Consider the following 22,466-nt stretch of genomic DNA (forward strand, 5'->3'; position numbering starts at 1 on the left):
ATATAAACTTCTTTCAAATCTATGTCTTTATCTATACATCTATATTCTATATGGACAAAATGGATAGACAATTATCAGATAGTAACCATCATACTACTTTGCTCCTGTGTGCTAAACATTGTTTAAATTCCTGTTTTTTATCCTAGCTTTTCCTTCATAGTTTTATTTTGGATATGTTTCTTCCTCAATTTCACCCTCTATGATATAGTTATCGGCTTCATAATGCACAGTCCAGTCATATTAATGTGACCTACTTTTGACCTCAACGTTAAATAACCAATCGCAGAAGTCACATCTTATCAGCAAATATAAAGTATGTTGTAGGCATTCGGAAAACATTTCAGTTCTTGAGTCGTGCAGAAATGCAGCGATTTATCCGACTTCCGAAAGGGCATGATCATTGGCTTTCGGATCAAGGTTGGTAAGCATTACCGAAACGGCTAATTTTGTAAACTGTTCGTGGACCGCCGTGGTAAAAGTATACAGTGCATGGCAAAATGCCACTATCCAAATTCAGCGACGTGCATTACAGGCCATAGATGACAGAGGTGAACGACGGCTGCACAGATGCGTTGGGGGGAATAGACGTGCAACCGTTGAGCAAGTGACCGCTCAGATGAACCAAGGGGCTACCAACAGTGTCTCCACATCGACGTTCAGCCTCCACAGCAAACGCCTGATTAATGCACCTATGCTGACTGCTGTTCATCGGCGACGAAGGCTGGAATTTGCACCCCAGTACCGCAACTGAACTACCATTGAGTAGAGGAAGGTGGCTATTTCTTCACGTTTTATGCTCCATCGGACAGATGAACGTTGGCGTATACGGCATGAAACATCTGAAAGCAAGCACCCTGCAACAATTGTCGGAAGGGTTCAAGCTGGAGGAGGGAACATTATGGTCTGGGGAGTGTTTTCGTGTTATTCTCTGGGTGCACTCATCATTGTGGAAGATATGATGGATCAACACAAATTGCGAACAATGTTCACCCCTACATGCGAATTGTTTTCCCTCAGGATGATAGTATCTACCAGCAGGACAATGCGGCGTGTCATAAAGCTCGCAGTGTACGTGCGTGGTTCGAAGAACACCAAGATGAGTTTACCCATCTCCCTTGGCCAATAATTTCCCCGGACTTGAACCCAATCGAAAATCTGTGGGAGCACCTCAATCAGATTGTTAGCACCATGGATCCTCACCCACGTAACCCAACGCAGCTGGTCACGGTACTAGAATTTGCATGTCTCAACATCCCAGTGAACCCTTCAGGAACCTAATTGACTCTCTTCCTACACGTCTCGCAGATGTCCGCTCTGCGAAAAGTTTTATTCTGGATTTTGACAGGTGGTCAAATTAATGTGACTGGACCATTTATTGCTAACTTTTTAGATTGTTATATTTATGATGTATGTAGATGAAAGAATTTAATAATAAAATAAGTTTACGTATAAAGTTTCGTCAGTTACATAAGTTTCGTCGGTTTTTAGAAATCAGAGTTTATTATAAGGCTTATTTAACTGCAGATAATGCAATCGAAATATTCAACTTTATCGTAACTTAAAAGGCGAGTCTCTAAGAAACTTTATTCATTGAGGATAAATAAATTATAAACTTCTTATTTTCCAAGAAAAGTAAATTTTGAATGTTAGGAAATTTTTGATCCAGAAAAGATTTTTACTTTTTTTTTTGTATGTATAAAATCTTATGAAATAGAATATAACAAAAGTAATTAAAACAGATTGACTTAGAAAAGAGGAATACTTTTATTTCATTATTCAGAATTTGAATGTAAATGAATTCATAATGTGAATTCCTTCACATTATGAATTATATCATATTATATGTGTTTGTTTGTGAAGGAATTCATAATATTTACAAAAAAAAATATTAAACAGAATTTCACCATGATTGATGCAAGAATATAAAATCCTATAAATAAAAGTTATTGTAAAATTTAACCACAAGTGAAAAGAATCGACATGAGAATTATTTTAAACGTTGTGTGTTCACCTAAAATATATTTTCACTAAGAAATATATTTTCACAACAAAAATTATGACAAATGATAATCAACTCATATTCTACACTTTTAAGACTAAACTCTTCCATGTGTGTGTGTGTGCGCGCGGGCTCTGTGAACACGGAGAAAATAGCATGGCTTTCATACAAAGAAAACACATCCACTTTTAGCAAGGCCTTAAACATCAGAAATTGAAACTTTATTTCAAATAAAAACAGACATAACTTGAAAACAAAAAAAATAATTTACATATTGACATCATTTTTTTTCATATTCGGAACAAGAAAAGTTGAAATGAAATCTTTTGGACGAAAGAGACAATCAACATTTCTCTCTACCGACACAAAAGTTTCAGTAGAGAGACGCAAACCAAACAAAAGAAATTGAGCCCTAGGCATCTTAAACTAAAGTTTTCGATAGCTTCAGCAATTTATGTCTTGAAAAGTTTTAAAAGAAGATTGCAAGAAGGAAGGCATTCTTTTGACAACCTTTTCGTGACAACTTTTAGGTTAATATTCTATATTTAAGTAGTATCGCTCCGGACATGAATTATCGCCAGTTCCTGACAGCCATCATCTCCCACACATAAACCAGTCAATGGAAAAAGGGTCAAGTAACAATGCCACAACATTATATTGAAACTTTTATCAGCCCTTTGTAGAAACAACTTTTACGAGAGTTTTCTAAATTTTTATCTTTACCTTTCTGTCTTGATTTTGTCTGGACAGGCTGTTTTCTTTTTCTCTTTAGGCCTGATTTAATTCTTTAGAACTGAAGTAGTACCAGCTGTGATTTAGTATTTATTGGCTGTTGAAAATTCATTGCTTTGTAGTTTCTGGAATTAAGGAGGAAGAATTAGGAAGAGTGGATTATAGAAAATATTTTAGTTATTTCTTTAGTTTTTGTAACTCGAATTAATTTAAAAATGTTGTTATTTTGATATTTAGGAATTCAAGATTCATAAGAATAAATTATTTTCTGATTAAATAAATTGTATAAGAAGATGATACGAAAGAATTGCTTTCAACTTGTAAGAAAAAGTTGATTATGTTATTACTGAATTATTAATATTATGTATTACATAATATTCTGTTCTGTAGAAAATTCGCTGAGAAAATCTTCCAGACCATTCTTTTATCTGATTTTAAGCAGCACGTATCGTAACTCATTTTAGCTTTTCAATTCTTCAGTATAACAATTGTTACATTAATTATATTTTCATTGCATCAACGTTCATAGTATCATCTTATGAATCATAGTATCAAATATGCCATTTTTCAGAGAAAAATTTCCGATTATAAACAGAGCCAACCTCATTCGGAACTTTTTCACTCGATTTTCAGATAAAAGAAAGTAATCCAAATAAACATGAATAATGTAGATCAATCAAGATTTGGATTCCAACTCATCAGTTTTGAAGCACAGATGCTCATAAGAGTGCATCATATAGTAGGGAATATACAATTTATACATATCATATGTATCAAACATCACACATCTTCAATTAGTATTATATTTTATTATTACATATTAAGTAACATTTTCACTATTTAATACTTGTCATATATCGTTAATTCCGATATTAAGCTAAAATATTTATTTTCAATTTGAAAAATCATACATTGTTTAAAATACAAATTATTTTAAAAGTTTATTGGAATTAAAACGAAGAATTTATTATGTATTGTATTAAAAATAGAAAAATAGCTGGACGTATAATCTAATATGAATCAACACATTGTCTTATCCAATTTATTCTACAAAACAAGCATTGTAGCTCAAAACTCACAACACTCATTTTCCTTGTTTTCTTTAACCATGATTTGATACAAATGTATTTTTTTTTTGTCTTCTTCTAAGCATATCAAAATGAATAATCCATTTTGTATTTTAATTTCAAATTGACCGGATAGTATGTCCCTTTAACCAAACAAATATAATTCACAATAATTTAAATCTTTTTTAAAACAAACATACAAATCCTTCCTTTTTTTTATTTCATGATCAACATCAATAAAATCCTATCTCCTAAACTTTCCCAAACAGCAAAAAATTAGAAAACTTTTAGACACACTACCTTGATTGAAATAACGGTACCTCGGGCTCCATAAAGACAATTCACTCGTCGTATGTCAAGTGAATATTTGAAAGAAAAATAAAAGGTGAAGATGCTATGCCGAAGGCCTGTCGGGCAAAAGTTTTGGGTAAATATCCGATATTTAAATGGCATCAGACCCTGCGTGAATGATTGCTTCGTTCCTGCCAACCGTCAGTTTCCTCGCCTCTAAAGAAGAAAGAGAAGGAAGACTGCCACGAGATTAGATAAGAACGCCTTGGGCTTTGATCAAATGGTAGCCACAACACTGCGCCTACCCTATATGGTAAGGATTTTCCTAATTTCTCTCTTGTTTTATCATCTCTTTCTTTTTATTGATTTGATTGGGGCGTATTGCTTTCTTGCCTTTCTAAAATCTGAACAGCTCTGGTTTAATAGTTGCTATCTTTCGGCATGTAAACGCTTTTCATTTCTGAAATTAGGAAACGGACAGCTGATAGAGCTCTTTTTGCTACGTAGTTCTTGCCTCTTGTAATATGTGCTTATTTAAAAGCATATTTATCTGATTTCTCAAGTAGTGCGGCGTATTGAGTAATGTTAAAACATCAAAACAGCTTTTGTGTTCTTTTTCTACTTCATTTTTCTTTTTTTTTTAATTTTTGTGGACATATTTTTTTTTTAATTTTCTATTATCCAGTCGCTAGGATTTATATTTAGTTACTTTAAATAGTCAAATTAAAAGTACGTCAAAAATGTGGATGAAAAGCATCTACCGTGGTAGTTGGTTCTCAAGCCTTGGTGAGTACAGAAATAATGTAGATTTTGGTACTTTCTACCAATGTGTACTCCCGATACCGATATTGGGTACTCCCTACCGATAGTGATCTTTTCAGTAGAGATGTGTCGCTTACTGGAAGGGTTATACCGTAGCTGTTCATTCAGTCTTCTGGACTGAACCATAGTTTTCGCCAATTCTAACGCAGTGTTCTGCTGCCAGAAATATTTGAATACCTTTAGGAAGGGGGAAGTAGAATTTTGTGGTTAATTTTAAAGATTCGTGAATTTTATGTTCTCGAATGAAAAAATGCATATCGCCTTTTAAGACATGTCTGCTTTTTTTGGCATTAATGTCTGCATTTCTTGGAAAACAATTAAACAAGAAATCATTTCAAAATGATAGATAGGAATATGGAATCAAAGATTATATCCTGCTTCAAAGTGTTTTTACGGAAGAAAATTTAAGGAATTTCGATCAAACAGAAAATCTCAAAGTTTGAGGTAGTTGTCATGTTATTATAAAAGCAAATAACTAGCACTATGCATTGATTTGTTCTATTTCAGAATATCGAATAATATTTCTCTTTATTAAATGACTTTTCGTGAAAAATTTATTGAAATATAATCCGAAATTTAACAACGAAAAAAGCAATCTAATGTGCATGATTGATATTAACTTAGGTAGATGTCCCAGATTAAAAGAGGCAATATTGAATATCCATTTTTTTTATCCGAATTTCATTTAAATGTCCCAGATGACCCCATATTTTTTTTATTTTCAAGTAAGCAGTATTTATTCCGAAGTTATTATATAAGCTTAATTTGCATAATAATATTATTTAATCTTGATTTGATATTTATGGTAAATATTTTTTGAATGAAAAGAAATATATATATATATATATAAATATATATATATATATATATATATAATATAATATATATATATATATATATATATATATAATATAATATATATATATATATATATATATATATATATATATATATATATATTAATTCGAACATATACCGTTTTTTTGTTTTAAAGAACTCTTGACCTTATTTAAATCAAATTATGCCACAATAATTCTTTTAAAAATATTGTTTGGCCAGTCTTGAAAATATGAAATACAATTTCTCTAAAACGAAATAATTCCCTTAAAATAGGTTGTTCTCCCAACGTTCCAAAATAAAGTACGACTGTTCCAATTCGATTGTTCTTTCATATTTCGCCCCATACAGCATCAAGAGTTATTTTAATTTATTAGATATATTTTTTGAATAAAAGTATATATGTTTAAAAAAATTCGAACATTTTCCTTTTTTAATTTTAATGAACTCTTTGCCTTACTTTTAAAAAATTACATCTCAATAATTCCTTTACAGATGTCGTTTGGCCAGTCTTGAAAAATATGAAATATAACTTCTCTAAAACGAAATAATACCTTTAAAATACATTGTGCTGCCAACATTCCAAAATAAAATACAGCTGTTCCAATTCCATTGTTCTTACACACTTCCCCCCATACAGCAAGCAGCAAGAGCACAAGACGAATTGGAAATTCCGTTAGAAAAGATCAGCTCCGAGAATTCGAATTCGAGTGGCGATTTCACCCAAACAAAGTCGTTCGCAAGACGAATTTGCGCATTTCGGTTGCCTCTTCTTCTAGAACAGAAGCTGCAACTCGAAGCTCGGAATTCCAAAGAACGTAGCAGAATTCAGTATGGAAAAAAAGAGGAAAGGAGAAAGAATAAGAAAACGGGACACTAAGATAAAATAAAAAAGGGAGAAAGAGGATAATCGATCCTGACAAGGATGATCCTGCTTGAAGAATTATGCTGTCTTTCATTCCAACTTGGGGAAAGGCTTGCTCAAACAGGAGTGTATCGTTTCCGAAAGAACCAATCAACAGAAGAAATCAGATCAGTCCGGTTTGGGAAGAGTTGAAAGGAGTTTTATCATTGGCCACTTCCGGCTCGTTTTCTTTTGCTTTGGCGACTTAAAATTGCTTTTTTGACTCCCGTTGCCATTTCGATTAGGATTACTATCTAGGAGTTCTGTGGAATGCATTTAAGAGGCTGTCTGGGACGAAATGGCGTCTGTAATTAGAAACCGAATGTTTTTCATTTATTTGTTTTATCCTTCTTGGGTAAGGAAAGTATTCAGTAGGATATATAAGCGATTGTGTGAGTTCATAAACAGTTGAATAGATTTGTTTATCCTAAACATTATATGAGAAATAATGATATGTATCATAAATCCTAAATCACGTGACATTTTTCGTGGCATAAAATTAAATGGGTATAATAAAAAAAAATTACTGTCAAAACTCTTGCATATTAGTACCTATCAAAGCCATAAAACGTTTTTAAAAAATGTTTGTGTTGGATCGAACAAAGGCTCCACAAATTGATTGTATATAAATTTTGTTAGAAATTAAAACTTAGTTAAGTGGATTGAATTTCATTTTTCTATTATAATGTGGAAAAAGATCATTGTACTTTCACACATTGTACTTTCACAAAAAGAAGATGTTTATTTTATTTATTTATTTATTTTGTACTTAAGTGAACAAATGAAATAATTTCTGTTTGCGTGCAGCATTAAAAACATAGCTGTCAAAATTTCATAAAACACTAATAACTCCTTGTTTTCAGGCATCTGGCATAGGGGTAGCGCCTCTTCTCCGTGATCTGGGCGTCCCGGGTTCGAATCCTTCTTCATCTGTGTTCCATCTGTGAGGTGTGTGAATGTGCCTCCCTGTAAAAAGGAGTAGTGCAAGCGAACGTGTGCGTTTTATCTTCATGTGAGCTAGAAGTCAGACTTCTGCCTTCTGGTGCTCAGGAGTCTTTACCCTCAGAAGCTACTGCACCCCCTTTCCGTGGTAATGCGGACACGAAATCATCATCAACAACTCCTTGTTTATTATTCAAGTTATATTATTCCTTTTCCTAGAAATATGCATAAATGAAACCGAATCATATTTAAGACAACTCTTAATCCTGCTTTATATGCACCACTTTACGGAATTCTATTTAGATTATCAATTTAAAGTGGATGCATGCAGATATAGATGTACCCAGAGACGATTTTGTTTATTTTCCAAACTTTTCACTGTGGACAGTACTTCAAATAAAGAGATGAGGAGTTGCTAAACAATTAAGAACAGTTTCATTTCCTTTCTTCCCAGTAATACTGACAATCTTACACCCGTATGGGTAGGCTGGTTTTCTTGGGTTGAATCTCTATCTTGACAGTAGAATAACAGTGGTTGGTATATTTCAGAGGGCTAGACGTGCATCTTACAGAAGTTCGTGCACGGATGTGTCGGAGCCATTTTGCAATTAATTACAAATGACATATTTCAGATGGCTCTTTTTATCTCGACAATTACGTCAATCAAGATCAAGAGGCCGATGTAAGGTGGGAATTGATTGGAGCCATTGATAGTGTTTATCCTAAGAACTCATAATGACATATGCATTTGCAGGTGCTCATATTTCAATTAAAAACATAATTTCCTTATATTTAACATTGTACTTTTACGTTTGCATTTTTCTTCAAATACATTTATGTTTTTATGCTGCTTTTTAAATATTTCGGAATAAAGATAGCAATCTGCATAAGTTCCCCAAATATATTGCATGTTCCATTTATGTCAATTTTATATGGAGTGTCCACTAAAATCCTTCTACTCACATTCACTTGTGAATGGCGATATTGCTCCAAGATTAGAGCCCAAGCCTAGTTAAGTGATCATGCCTTCATTAGTGAGAGCGGTTATAACGCCAACTGGCGATAAGCAACAAAATTTATGTTTCTATCTTGAAAATGGTACAAGAAAGGAGAAGGGGTGAATTAGTTGCAGCATTGCAGAGCTTCTTCAGTTTTATATTAAAACATACCTTGAGCAAAAGGTACAAAACGCAAACTTTTGAAAAAACATTTTTGAATACTAAACTCTGGTCGATGTTTATTATTCAAAAAATGATTGTTTCTACTGTTGATGTGAATTCTTACATCACAAATTTTAAAAATAGCAATTAAATAAATCCGCCTTCTGCAAGTTTTGTTCTAAGCATTATTGCAATCAAAATGAATTTTCATAATAATTCTAAAATGTTCTACAATTCTGTAACTGATTTTTGACCAATATCTAGCACTGTTTTTGTAAATAAGAAACAGTTTCTTTGTTTACTACCAGATGGCCTGGTCGACGATTGCTGTTTAATGGTGTTTTTCGTATATTTAAATTTTGTTATAAAACATGGAATTAGTAGAAAGATCAGCATATTTCGGTAAAATTGATCTTATTACTGAAATTACTCTTTGGGGGTGGGGGTTAGAAACATAAAAAAAGACTACAATTTAAAAAAATGGAATTTCAGTACAAATTCTATAAGACATGATACAACTCGTGATCTTCAGAGGAGCAGATTTTGAAACAAAAATATCAAAATAATCCACTTGGGCTTTTAAACAGGTAGTTTCCAATAACTATGCAATGAATGTGAAAATGATGATGATGATGATGATGTGGTGTCCACGTTACCACGGAAAGGGGGGGGAAGGTCAGTAGCTACTGTGGATAATAACCCCTGAGCACCCGAGGGCAGAAGTCTGACTTCTAGCTTTTACGAAGATGACACTCACACACTCGTTTGCACAACCTTTTTTTATAGGGGGCTCTTTCACACACCTCAAAGATAGAACATAGGGTGAAGAACAATCATGCCTGAACCCGGACTCGAACCCAGGACGCCCAGATCACCGGGAAGACGCACTACCCAAGACCAAGACGCCGACGAATGTAAAAATACAATGATATTAAGTGAGATAAAACTCAATAATAAGGTCACATTCGTCATCATTTAACACTGATTTATTTAAATAGTAATGATGAGCAAATTTTCAGTAACAAACTTGCAATATTTTTAACTCCTTTGTTATCACTTAGAGTCCTTATAAAAAATCTACGGAAAGATTGCTTTTGGCAACAGATCATCACCTTCAGAGCATTGTAGAACTTCCCATCATTTATTCAAACACGTCTCTTTGCCATCTGCTGCACTGAACTTCCACATTTCAGTGCGAAATATCCACGCACTCATCCACATTATCCCCTTCTCTTTGTTGCCATGCATGAGATAGAAACCTTAACGGTTGATCAACGTCATAAATATCACATTTGCAGTCGCCAGAGACGGCGGGCCCCATTATGGCTTCCTGCGGCGGGAATTTCCCGTTGTGTTCAAAATGAGTTCATTAGCTGTTTACACTCCGCACTGGCCCGGGCGCTTTCTTTCACGTACGACCATTGCCATTAGGCCTCGCCCTCCACCCCCCCCCCCAGAATACGATATTCGGACGGAAGAAGATGGCTTCGCTATTACGAAGTCAACGAACTGCCTTCTGACATGCTGGCGTAAGGCGTGCTCCGTGCAATGAGTGTCAGATCTCGGTTCTCAACTAGAATGCATCGCTTTTCTCAGGGCTGAATTTTCACCAGTTTATGAAATACTAGCCGCCTTTGGCGACCAGTTTGTTAGGCCAGATTATAAACTTATTAGGTTGTTAATTTATTAATATAGGATGTATTTCTTTAAAAAAGAATCACTTCACTTAGTTATTTAATATGACTTAAATTCAATGAAGGAAGTTTACTGCAATTTACAAAGCACATATATTACAAAATAAAAGTGTAAATGAACATCTTACTACAGATTATATGATCGTCAAAAGCATGTGCTTGAATGTTTTGATGGAGAGTTTGAATCCCGTTAAAACAGAGTTTTTGATACTGTATCAAATCGAATTAAAAAATATTATTAAAGTTAAATGAAAAGTTGTACGAAAATGAAATGTATGTCATTAAAGAGGTATTGTTTTTAGTCTGAAGATAAAATAAAAAGCACTTTTTAAAAGATAATCATTTTGTGAGATATGAGTATCAATTTCCGAAAGCAAGTCATAGCGATTGCCGTTAGACTTAAAATTGATATACGCGTACCAAAACTGAAATATATTTGGAGCAATTTCTCGTCAAATATAATCGAGGCAATTTTCGATTGCAATTTTAAAAACCGCTATTAGGATTTATGGTTTATACACAGGATTGCAGTCTTTTACACAGTTTTGGGCGAGAAATAGGTACATTAATCCACCAAGATAATTAATAAATAATTAATCCACAGTACTTACCACGATTAATTATTTGACAACAGTTAACCCTACTTGTGCACTTGATTGAACTTTATGTTTGAAGACTATTTCTTAACTTTTTTATATCTTCTTTCTTCTGACTGAATGTCTTCTTTCGTGACATGGCAAACTATCTTCAGAACACTTCTAATAATATTTTGCAGCTTCATTAATTAGTTAACGAAGAGTTTGATTCAGTACAACTATGAAAATTTCAATGAATAAAGCAGTCTGAAATTCGTATGGTGTTTTATTTACATTTAACTGTTGCCATTCGACAATTAGTAATAAGATCGATTTCTGTGCCACATAAATTTTAAACTGCTGGTATTATGTTTCATTTCTTCCTAGTATACCAAGTATACTAAAAGAAAATATTATAATCTTCAAAAAAATAAGAACTTTAGATTTCCTGGGTTTGGAAACACATTTTCGGAATTGTGTCTGTCTGTCTAGGAATGGGATTCTAAAAAATTAAGTTAGCCCGATTGCATGTGATATCTGTTCTTTACAACTTTCCAGAATTCAATCCAATTTTGAGCGAAACCCAATCAAAGAAAGCTTGTCTATCTGTATGTCCGAATATAAGAGAATTACAATAAATATATAACACAAAAGCTCGCAAGAGAAAGACTGGTGTACAATTTTAATATCTAAAATATAACACCGTATCATGTTTTGGATCAAATCAACAAGGCATAGACTATATGTCAGTCTGTTCATTCATATGCATACAAGCGCAAGTACTTAGGCAAAGAAGTATATGATCTTGTTACTATAATTGTAGTTTTTGACTATCTTTGATTTCATTCAGTTAGCAAAAACGCTGTAGCCGATTAATTATGAGCGAGGATAGAACCTGGGACCTTGTGGTTCACAGCCGAGTAAGAAGACCACAAAACAAAAGCAATTGCCCGTGTTTCGTAGCTGTTATCTGGCTTATAAGCTTCACCACAGTACTCTTCCTCCAGTGAGTCGAACGATATGGCTGTTGAGTGGTGATGTATTAGCTATTGATTCTAATGTGTCTGTACCCATTTGAGCAGCAGTGAGCGTGTGTGGGTAAGTGGTTGCTGTTGCGTCAAGTGAGTATGAGGATTTTGCGTTGCTGCGTCAAGTGAATCTGACGACTTTGGGTTGTTGCGGGTAGATGGCGCCACAACAGCTTCATGAAGGTAGAAGGATCATCGTCCGAGGACATCAATGTAGCGGATTGTTATGAGTGAGGATAGAACCTGGGCCCTTGTAGTTCGCAGCCGAGTAACAAGACCACAAGACAAAATCAATTGCCCGTATTTCGTAGTTGTTATTTGGCTTATAAGCTTTTCACCACAACGCATTCAAAATATATGCTTGATTTTCTCCACTAATCTCCGAAGTACATTTGAGAGATTCTGAAAATAGAAATGTGGGGACTCTCGTCTTTCACGTCTTTGTCCAAGATCCCCTGTTTTTATTCGAGAGAGGTGTAGAAGAATACCTTTATAGGAAGTAAGTAAGAAAATTTCAGAGAGACCAATTCCACTGGTAAATATGTGCAATATAAGTTGGCTGGAAATGCAGGTATCATTTGAAAGGGGTTGCATTCAGTTATTTGAATCCAATAAACTTTATCTTAAGTCTTCACCTCTCTTTTAAACTGATGGATGCTGACTTTAGAAACTTCAATCATATGTGAGGTGGATTCCAGCCATGACCATTTATAGACCAATGCAGAATGGGTTTTTACCTGTAACTTGAAATCATAATTTTACAAATATGTAACATAATTTTTCCTTTCAGATTAGCATCATCGCTGGAAAGAGAATTTTAAATGGATTCTTAATAAATGCTATGTCAATGTAAAGCGATCTTGGCGACAAATTTGGCAACTAATTAACAATATTACCGATTCGTAACAATAAAGAGAAAGTTATAAATATGCATCCAAATTAAATATTTTCTAAACGGGATAAATCATTTGAAAATGCATTGTTTAGAATCATGTAAATGATTTTGATTCGAATGATTGTTGTACTTTTATCTCTGAACAAACGAATACTGCGTTCGTTCTTTTAATTGAGCGACTTGAAAGAATTTATTTAGATAAGATAAATTGAAGGCTTTACATATACAACTTGTCCATTTCATACGTAGTTCAATGCTAATTATCAAAACTGTTATAGATATGTGCATACTTTCAATTAAAAAATACTCTAAATGATGTTAAGAATTATATTTTATATTTGAGTCAATCAATGAACAACTGTGAATGTTCTACATTTAAATATTCAATGCTTAAGATATTTGCACTGTTCTTTTAGAAGTGTTACTACGAATCTATAATATTATTTCCTTGAGAATTTAATCTCATATAAAGGGAAAGAATTTTACAGATTTTTTATTGAATACTGAATGGATTCCAAGCCAATAAGCCTCAGCATTGGCAACCATTTGCTAACAAAAATGAAAGTTCTCGAAATTACAGTAATTAGACGAAATCTCTATCAATAGCCGAAATTCGCAAATCCGTTTAAAAACTTTTAATGCTATAAAAGACTATAAAAGCCGAGCGAGCTTAAGTGAGTTGGCTGAGCTAATTCAGTCATTAGAGAATAGATTGCTGAACCCATCGAAGTCTGCGGTGTTGGTTTCCGGAAGTTCTATCTTTGTCTGTTTTCTATTGAGCTTCATTCTGTATTTTGTGTGATTATAATAAAGCATAACTATCCGATTTTAGCCTTTCTGGTCTTTTCTGATGTACTGACATTTTAAACATAAAAAATTCTTCTCCTCCGTGACCAAAATTGACCGAATTATGAAGCTTTACTTCTTAAATCGTTTCAAAGTTCACCTTTTTGTGTTGATCTTATTAATCACAATTATTAAAATTGGCAAAAATCTTGTAAAATTTGTAATTACAAGTTTCTCTTTTAATTAATATAAGTAAATTACAGGGATCCTTTTTCAGCAGCTGCTACTTTTACTACTGAATCGAACTATATAAACTGGATATTTGCTAGAGATGTGATTTTTAATTATTAAACAGCGTTTTGAAGCAGTTAACTTGAGATAAAAATTGAATAACTCTTTTTTCTAAAAACTGTCACATGTTTTCATTACCAAATCTTGAATAAAATTTATCTGTAATCTTGATAATATTCTATGGTTCTATGATTCTCTTGATTAAATTATATGCATATATAATTTCATTGTATTCTTGATGAAAGAAAAAAATAGGAAATCAGAAACGAAAATAAAAAAAAGAAACGAATCAATTGAAAGAAGATTAATTTAAAAAAGTTAATAAAAAATAAAATATTTTAGCGGAACGTTGTTGAGTTATCATTTAGTTTTAACAATAATTCTTTGAAACAAAATGACAGTCAAAAATAAATTACAACTACATTCAATTTATTAAGGATTGGGCTGTTTTATATTTATTACTTTTATTGATTATATTGAATTTAATTTCAATCTGTCAAAAATAAAACATCGCAACTTCTCAAGTCAAAAACATGATAGCATGCTCTGGATCTTAAACTGTTGGAAGAAGTTTTGAAAACAGACACTCCCATAAATGGCTATTCACTACAGAAAAAAGCTTTCAAACAATGTACACAAATGATAAAAAAAGAGCTGAATTCAAATGCACATTTGAATTTTTCTCCACTTTTTTGCAACTTTTTAATACTTATTTCCTTTATTTTCCCATTAAAAACACCGAAAACAAATTCTCAATTGATTTACTTCGCATTTAAAATGGACACCTAGAGAAGAATTTTTTTTTCTTTTTTTCCTCCATCTTATCTTATTTATTTTATTGTTTAAATAAAACGACAAAATGAAAGATTACCTGGCATTTTAAAAAACAAACTAATCGATAAATTCTCTGGCGTGGCAGACGAATAAAAAAAAGCACTTTTTTACCAAATGAATCATCGATTCGGCTAAGCAAGATTTTCGCTTGTGTAATAAAAAATTATGCCCGTCACCGTGTTTTACATTAACTAATAAATAATTGAGTGGTTTTTTTGGAGGAAAAAAAGTTATTATTTACTTATTTTTTGTTTGATTTTTTTCTTACAAATAAACGAAAAGACATTTAATAATTTATCTGTAAATATCATCTTCTCAAAAAAATTAATATTTCTTAATAACATTTTTATTTTTAAGATACAAATGCATTTGTCGAGAAAAATTGACAATAAGAAAAGGGAAGTAATTTTTTAAAAGAAGAATTTAAAAAATCTGGAATTTGAAAGCTAAGGAATTAACGAGTCAATAGCGAATTTATTATTGCAAAAGAAACCAAATAATTAAAAAGCATAAACGGTAATATTTATTCCAAAGGCATTATTTGTAATTTATAAAGCATTTACTTTTTATGACTTAAAAGTGGTAAAAAAAAAAAGTAACATTTAAAAAATCTGGCACTAAGCCGGACTTTTAAAACTATCAACCAGGAAATAACTGCCCCTAAAACAACTATTCATAACATTTCTCCCTTTTTCGACTTATTAATGTAAAGAAATATCCATTTTATGTCTTCCATTAATTTTTTTTTCGCTCTGAAGTAAATCATTCTTTATTGCACGTTGCTTTGGAGGCATTTTTAAAAGTTTTCAAATAAAGATTCTGGGAGAACAACACATTAATCATAAAGACGGACTTTTCAAAGTTAATTTACATTCGCAAACATTCTTTGGAAGAAATTGCAACATTTATCATTTTGATCAATTTAGCTGCCTCTTACGTTAAGTTAGTCATTATATCATTGTTTTCAATGATCACGCTAATCTAGGGTTAAAAATATTTCTATCGATTGTTATGAATATATTTATATTTATCTTACAAATTTTTTTTTAAATTTTAAATGCTGTTTGTTTCAAATTATTTTGTTCTTTTAATTAACGGAAGATTGAATTCTTCTGACAACTTCGATTAAGACAAGGCCGGAAGCCACAAAGAGAATAATAATGAAAATTCGATGTATAAATAATCGGATTCTAAGCTTCAATTTAACTTTTTCCTTGCGGGGATCAAAATATTAATGCGCCAGTGAAATTTTACTACTATTTTTGGACCAATATTATGTCACATCCTTCATAATTCATACATAATATGTTATTATCCTGTAGAAAACGTTACGACCTTATCTATATATATCTTGTTGTTGCTTATCTCCCTTGGATTGAACTCCAATTCAAACCAAGTCCAAGGGATCAGGGAAAAAGGGGTGCAGTAGCTTCTGAGAATAAAGACCCCTGAGCACCCGAGGGCAGAAGTCTGACTTTAGCTCAAATGAAGATGACACTCGCTTGCACAATCCCTTTTTACAGGGGACGGGTGGGTGCTCTTTGACACACCTCACAGATAGAGCACATGTAGAGAACAACCAGGCCCGAACTAGGACTCGAACCCAGGATGCCCATATCACGGGGAAGACGCACTATCTCTGGGCCAGGATGCCGGTAATTATATGTGTTGTTACATCAATTGTCCAATACATCATGGTGAATTAAGTACAAGCTCGACAACGATAAATTCGGCCTTATTCCCTGAATATTTCAGGAAACACGAATTATGAGTAATAAAAATACTGCCGTTGAGCATGCAATGAATGACATTGGTAGAAATTAAGAGCATACAGCAGATAGGAAATCATTATTTAGTGCTCCGTTAAACGCATGTTTTTTTTTCTCTAAAACAAATGTGGCCGCAACGTGTCTTTCAGATACGCCTTTATATATTGTTAATATTAACAAGTAATATAGCTTAGTGGTAGAATAACGTAGATGCATAAACATAATTTAAAGTAGACACAAACAAAAACACAGTACATTTTTTTTCAAAAACAAACAAGAGAGATAGCAAAACAATAATATTCTCTCAGTTATTGAGAAAAGAAATAACTGTGTATCTGTCAGATCGCGTACGATTAACCGAATGTTGAGTAACAACAACTTAATAATGTCCGACGCACAAACTAAAAATTTCATAGCATTCCAAAGACAGAATTCAATCTTCATGTGAACACTTTTGTTTTTATAGACACCTCATAGAGTGTATAATTTTCCGAAAGAATCCTGGGATCTTGGGTTATAAAAGAGATAAAAATTTCTGTATTTTCAAAAACCTTCATTTTTTATACAAAATTCGTCATCAAAGAGTAGCTAACTTATTCCAAGACAAATGATCACTAAATCGAGATCATTGATCTGGCAACCATTTAATATCCATCAAGAATCCCTGTAAACATATCTTTCCAGTGAAGACATTAATGTGTTAAAGAATTAGTTTGCCAGATTTGTAACAACAGCATGATTTAAATGACAAATAAAGTCATTGCTAATAAAGGAAGTCAAGATTAAATAGTTCCACTAACTTCTTAGTTGGCTATTCTATCTAATAGTCTAAATGGATCACAGATCTGAAATTCCAATATCAAATACAGAGAATGTTCACCGCTCGACTTTCTCGTGTACTTACTGAATATGGAACATTTTATTCCATTTATATTATAGTGAAGAAAATTTTGTGTCCTTTCTTTCCATCAATGGTCCAAGATTAATGAAATTCTACAATGTTCATAATAAGTCCCTTACAAAATGTCATTTGTCTATGTAGTTGAATTTCCAAGTTACCGCATTTATGAGGTGGCAAATATGCAGATTGACAAGTAATCAAGTGAACAAGTAGCCTTTGACGAATAGAGTCCAAATTTTGATATAGATCTGCAATTCTATTTATAAACCTTTAAGTTTTATTATGTCCATCTCGAGTTTTTTTCTCGATTATCGTGTTCCTATAGATATGAACGGATAAGCAGACAAAATTTCTCCAAAATTAATATAATCTACAAATTTGATCACTTATCAAAATTCCAAGTTTGTAGCTTGATATTTTATTAAATTATTGTTTTCACAGATTGGCAAGCATAAATCCAAAAAAATGGGGGGTTTTTTCAGACTAGTGAAAGTTAATAAGAACCATGGGAATTAAATGAAAACTAGAGATAAAATTATTTTTAATACTATTTCGAAAATCGTTAAGACATGAATACAGTGAACTAAGTCCGCAATACTGAGTAATGAAAAAAGATTCCATATTCTACAAATATTCTCAAAAACAAGGAACATAAATGTCTAAACAAAGCTGCAATGTGTACAAAGTATAGGATTTGGATATTCTAAAAACACAAACAGACAGAAAGTCGGTAAACAGGAAACAGTAATGGCGTTCTATGAGAATAACTAGAATTTCGCTCGAAACTAGAAAGCTCGCTTGCCCCTCAATACTCCAAACAGACAATTTATTCTTCATATAACCACCTCGTCTTATGTAATCTCCCAACAAGGCGCGATGTCACATGAAATTTTTATGATATCAGTTGCTAATAGATATAGATCCTAATTCTTGCATTTTGCAGAGTCCATTCAGTATCCATTAAAAATATCCGCAAATCTCTCTTTTCAAGTAGTATAACTATTAATTTACAATGAAGAAAAATTATAGATTCGTTAGAATACTTTATCTTATTATATAAGTTATGGAAATCGTGTTAACCGTTTAAAGGGCCATTTTTTCTAGTCATATTATGTTAAAATATTTTTAGGCTGGAAATTAGAATAAGAAAAGGGATTCATTTAGATTATTAAATAAATTCAATTTCATTAATTAATTAATTTGGTTAATGAATAATTATGTAACAAATCAAGACACATCCTTTTATGTAAGATAAAGAACTGACGCATCTAAGTTTCTGTCTTTCTAAAACAATTTGTCAGAACTTATGCCAACCTACATAATTTCATACAAAGATTGATAAATTTGGTAGGAAGCATTGATAAATTTTGTAGGAAGCATACTTCCCACGGCCCTAGAAAGGGTTAAACAATGAAAACTGGATGTATAAAAAAACCTTCGAGTGTTTCTCTATAAAGTGATGTCCATTTTTACGAAAATCCTGAATAAATTCATCTTTTCATTTTTTAAATTTAATTTTAAAGGGCAAAATTATATGCAATGTAAATATAAACCACATAGCTGTTCAGTTTGATTACTGTAGTATAACGCGATTCAAATAATTTCCAAAACTTATACTCAGTATTTATCATTTCAAAGAAGCCAGGCTTAAATATATAACATTAAATTTCTTCAAATCCTGTTATTAATGCTTTCAAAGGAATTTCAATATATAAAACTTAACGCTATTTTATTTCATGCATTTATTTATTAATCTTTAAAGCAAAAAAAAAATCTTTTTCCCCTCCTTTTTCTATTCAATATCAACGAAAGTTAATTTAGAAATGTTGCTCCATTCTTAAAATAGCTATCAAGAACAATGCAGTTCAAAATAGGAATTCGCGAATTGCCGAACGATTTGACGTTGTTAATTTCTGATGACACTCCGGTGCAAAATGAAAGTCGATGCTCCCTCGAATATTTTTGATTTGTTCTCGATGCTCTAAATGCGAATTCCTTCCAACGAAAGCCATTTCCTTAGTTACCGTTTGCGTCAAGTGTCCATAGGCATTCACTCTTCGTCTCCAGGGATACACAGATGCAAAGTTATTTGAATCGGTTACTATGGAAACACTAGAACTAAAGTTCAGAGTGTTAACTTTCTTCTCGGAGCTCTGGATTGTTCAACAAATTCGAATAAAATAGCGATAGAGGAAAGGAATTCAGTAATTTTCTTTAAACAAGCGGTTGTTCACTTAATACTGTAATCAAAATCTCTATCCCTACTGATAATTGGACTCGCTCTTTGCATGTGTGTGCGTATATATGTGTGCGTGCTGTTATACAAATATACTTTTAAAGATGAGAATGAGCAATTCAAAGCTATTTTTTTTCAAAGATTTTTGTCGTGTTTTTGCTAGATCTTTTCACATATATTAATTACTATACAAAAATAAATATTCTATCATTACAAAACGCATGCCGTCACATATTTAAAAAAAACGCATGTCATCACGTATATAAAGACTATTTTCTCAATGAACTAATTTTTTAAGTTTATTTGAATAAGTAAGTTTATTTAATTTTTAAAATAGGAATTTTAATCATATTGTTACAAATCTGTAATGTTGCTTCCCAGCATGGTTAGTTCAATCACTAGAAAGACTGTTTTACAATCATCTCTGTTGGATGCTGATTGAGTACGAGTAATGCCAAAACTTAGCGACAAATTTGACGACCATTTGGGGACTTGGCAACAAATTTGGTGACTATGGCGACAAAATAAATAATACTGGAATCTTCCAGAATTTTGATGATAGAGCCAACAGGAACCGAATAAGCCTGATTGTTCCAAAACCTTCTCTGCCCACCTCTGGAACTATAAAAAGCCGACAATCTCAAGCCGAAGACAGTCGTAACCATGGAAAGAGTCAACGGCGAATAGTTGGATCAGTCCGGCAAAGTGCAAGCGTTGTGTGCAGGTCAAGCATTTGCTGAATTGAGCTGTGTGCCAAGTCCTGGTGTTTATTGTAGAAGCAGCATCGAGTCATGTGTGGAGTAGCCAGTGGTGTAATAGTGAGTCGTCAGTTGGATACAGCTAAAGCTAGGATACCTTGAAGAATTGGACGCATTTATCTGGACAATTTGTGGACTGTGGTTGTTACTACTACCGCGTACTACTTGTAGGCTACTGTTTGTTGTAATGTGTTGCCTGTGTTCGTTTCGGCTGTATATTTGTCGTATTTGCATTCCTTTCTTCTTTTATAATAAAAGTCGTCGTTCATTACTAAAGGACTGCTGTGTGTGTTTCTTCATCTACCAACAAATCGAAATAACCCCAAGTTCCGTAACAATATTTTGAAAGAATGTACTAAATTCTTTTTAAGTATTGTTACAAACGATTCATCCTGTTACTATCTGCCCTACATTGTTGATGGTCAAGTTATGAAAATTCAACGAATTTCTCTATGTAAAGGTTTCAGTACGAAGTGCGCTTTTTATAAAATGTTTGAAATTTTGCTGCTTTTACAATTAATATTTAACTGTAGAATCAAGCTATGACAAGATATTTTCAAAGTGCTGGTGTTCTCATTTTTAAAAATTGTTATCCTTTCCTGTAATCGAAGTGTAAAAATATAGATAAAAAATTAGGACTAGTACAAAGAACAAATATAGGCCTTCAAAGTAATGTGTCTCAAAAAATATAAGTTAAAAATTATTTTCTCATGAAACAGTTAAAACTAAATTTCAAAAAAAAGCTTACTTGAAATTTTTATCGCCCATTAAATACGGTGAATACACTAGTCACTATCAACCATTTATTATCTGATAATTAAATTTTAAAGCTTATAACTTTTAAGTTCTTTTAACGATGTTGAAACAAACAACTTAATATTTAAATATAAATTTAGGAATTAATTTCCTGTATTATTCAATAAAACTGTAAATCTTTTATGTGCTTTTCAATGGTATTTTAAAAATTTTCAAATGCTTAGATTGGGGGTCACTAAATTTACTCAATTTAAGTCAACATAAATCCTTTTTGAAATGTATTCATTTTAGCCATTAAATTTAATTGGGCTCTCATTCTCTAAATGATATAATTTAAACAAGTAAACTTTTAATCTGACGAATCTTTCTGGTCTTTCCTTTTAATTTAATTTAATTTATTTTCATTTCAATTTAATAATCACTTTTAATCTTTCGAGTTATGTATATAAACGTAATGGAAACGAGGCTTAGCAATTCTTTACGCCGCTTAGCAAAACAATTCCCTAATCATTGGATTGTTTGGTTGAAATAAACAATACTTTTCTCCTTCGATACAATGTAGGGAAGAGACCCATTTTTCGCCTACAGATCTAAGTGGAAAGTTTGATCATTCTGACAGATTACTAAACGAACAAAACGTACAAATTGCTAATTATATGATAGTGGTAAGGTTTGATGAATATAATGGTACAATAATCATCTACCAAAAGGGAATCAAAAGATTTAAATGTGTATACGTATTTTAATTCCAAATTTTATTTCTACAAATTAAGCCATCGTACTTTATTATATACTATGTATACATAAAAAAATGGTTGCCATCGCAAAAAGAATTAGAACTCGAGATTTTGACGGATCTCCATGTTTCAGACTTCCCTAAATATTAAGAACACATTTTTAGAATTTTTCTGTATATTTTTCTGACTGTGAACAATACAATTCAAAAATATTTTGAGTTATATTTATGGAATTTGGTATGAACACTAATTTTCTATATTTTTACCAAAATCTGATTACATATGAATTGCTTTTACAAGACGCTTTATGATAATTAAGAACATTTTTTTCGAAACACTGTTGCTCTCATTATTTTATAATCATGACTCTGTTTTGTATCGCAAAAACAAATATAGCATTTAAATAACAGGATTTTTTTATGATGATGATGAAGCATGGACAATTATTTTAA

This window comes from Argiope bruennichi, chromosome 3 (genome assembly GCF_947563725.1).
Source record: "Argiope bruennichi chromosome 3, qqArgBrue1.1, whole genome shotgun sequence".
Taxonomy (NCBI): domain Eukaryota; kingdom Metazoa; phylum Arthropoda; class Arachnida; order Araneae; family Araneidae; genus Argiope; species Argiope bruennichi.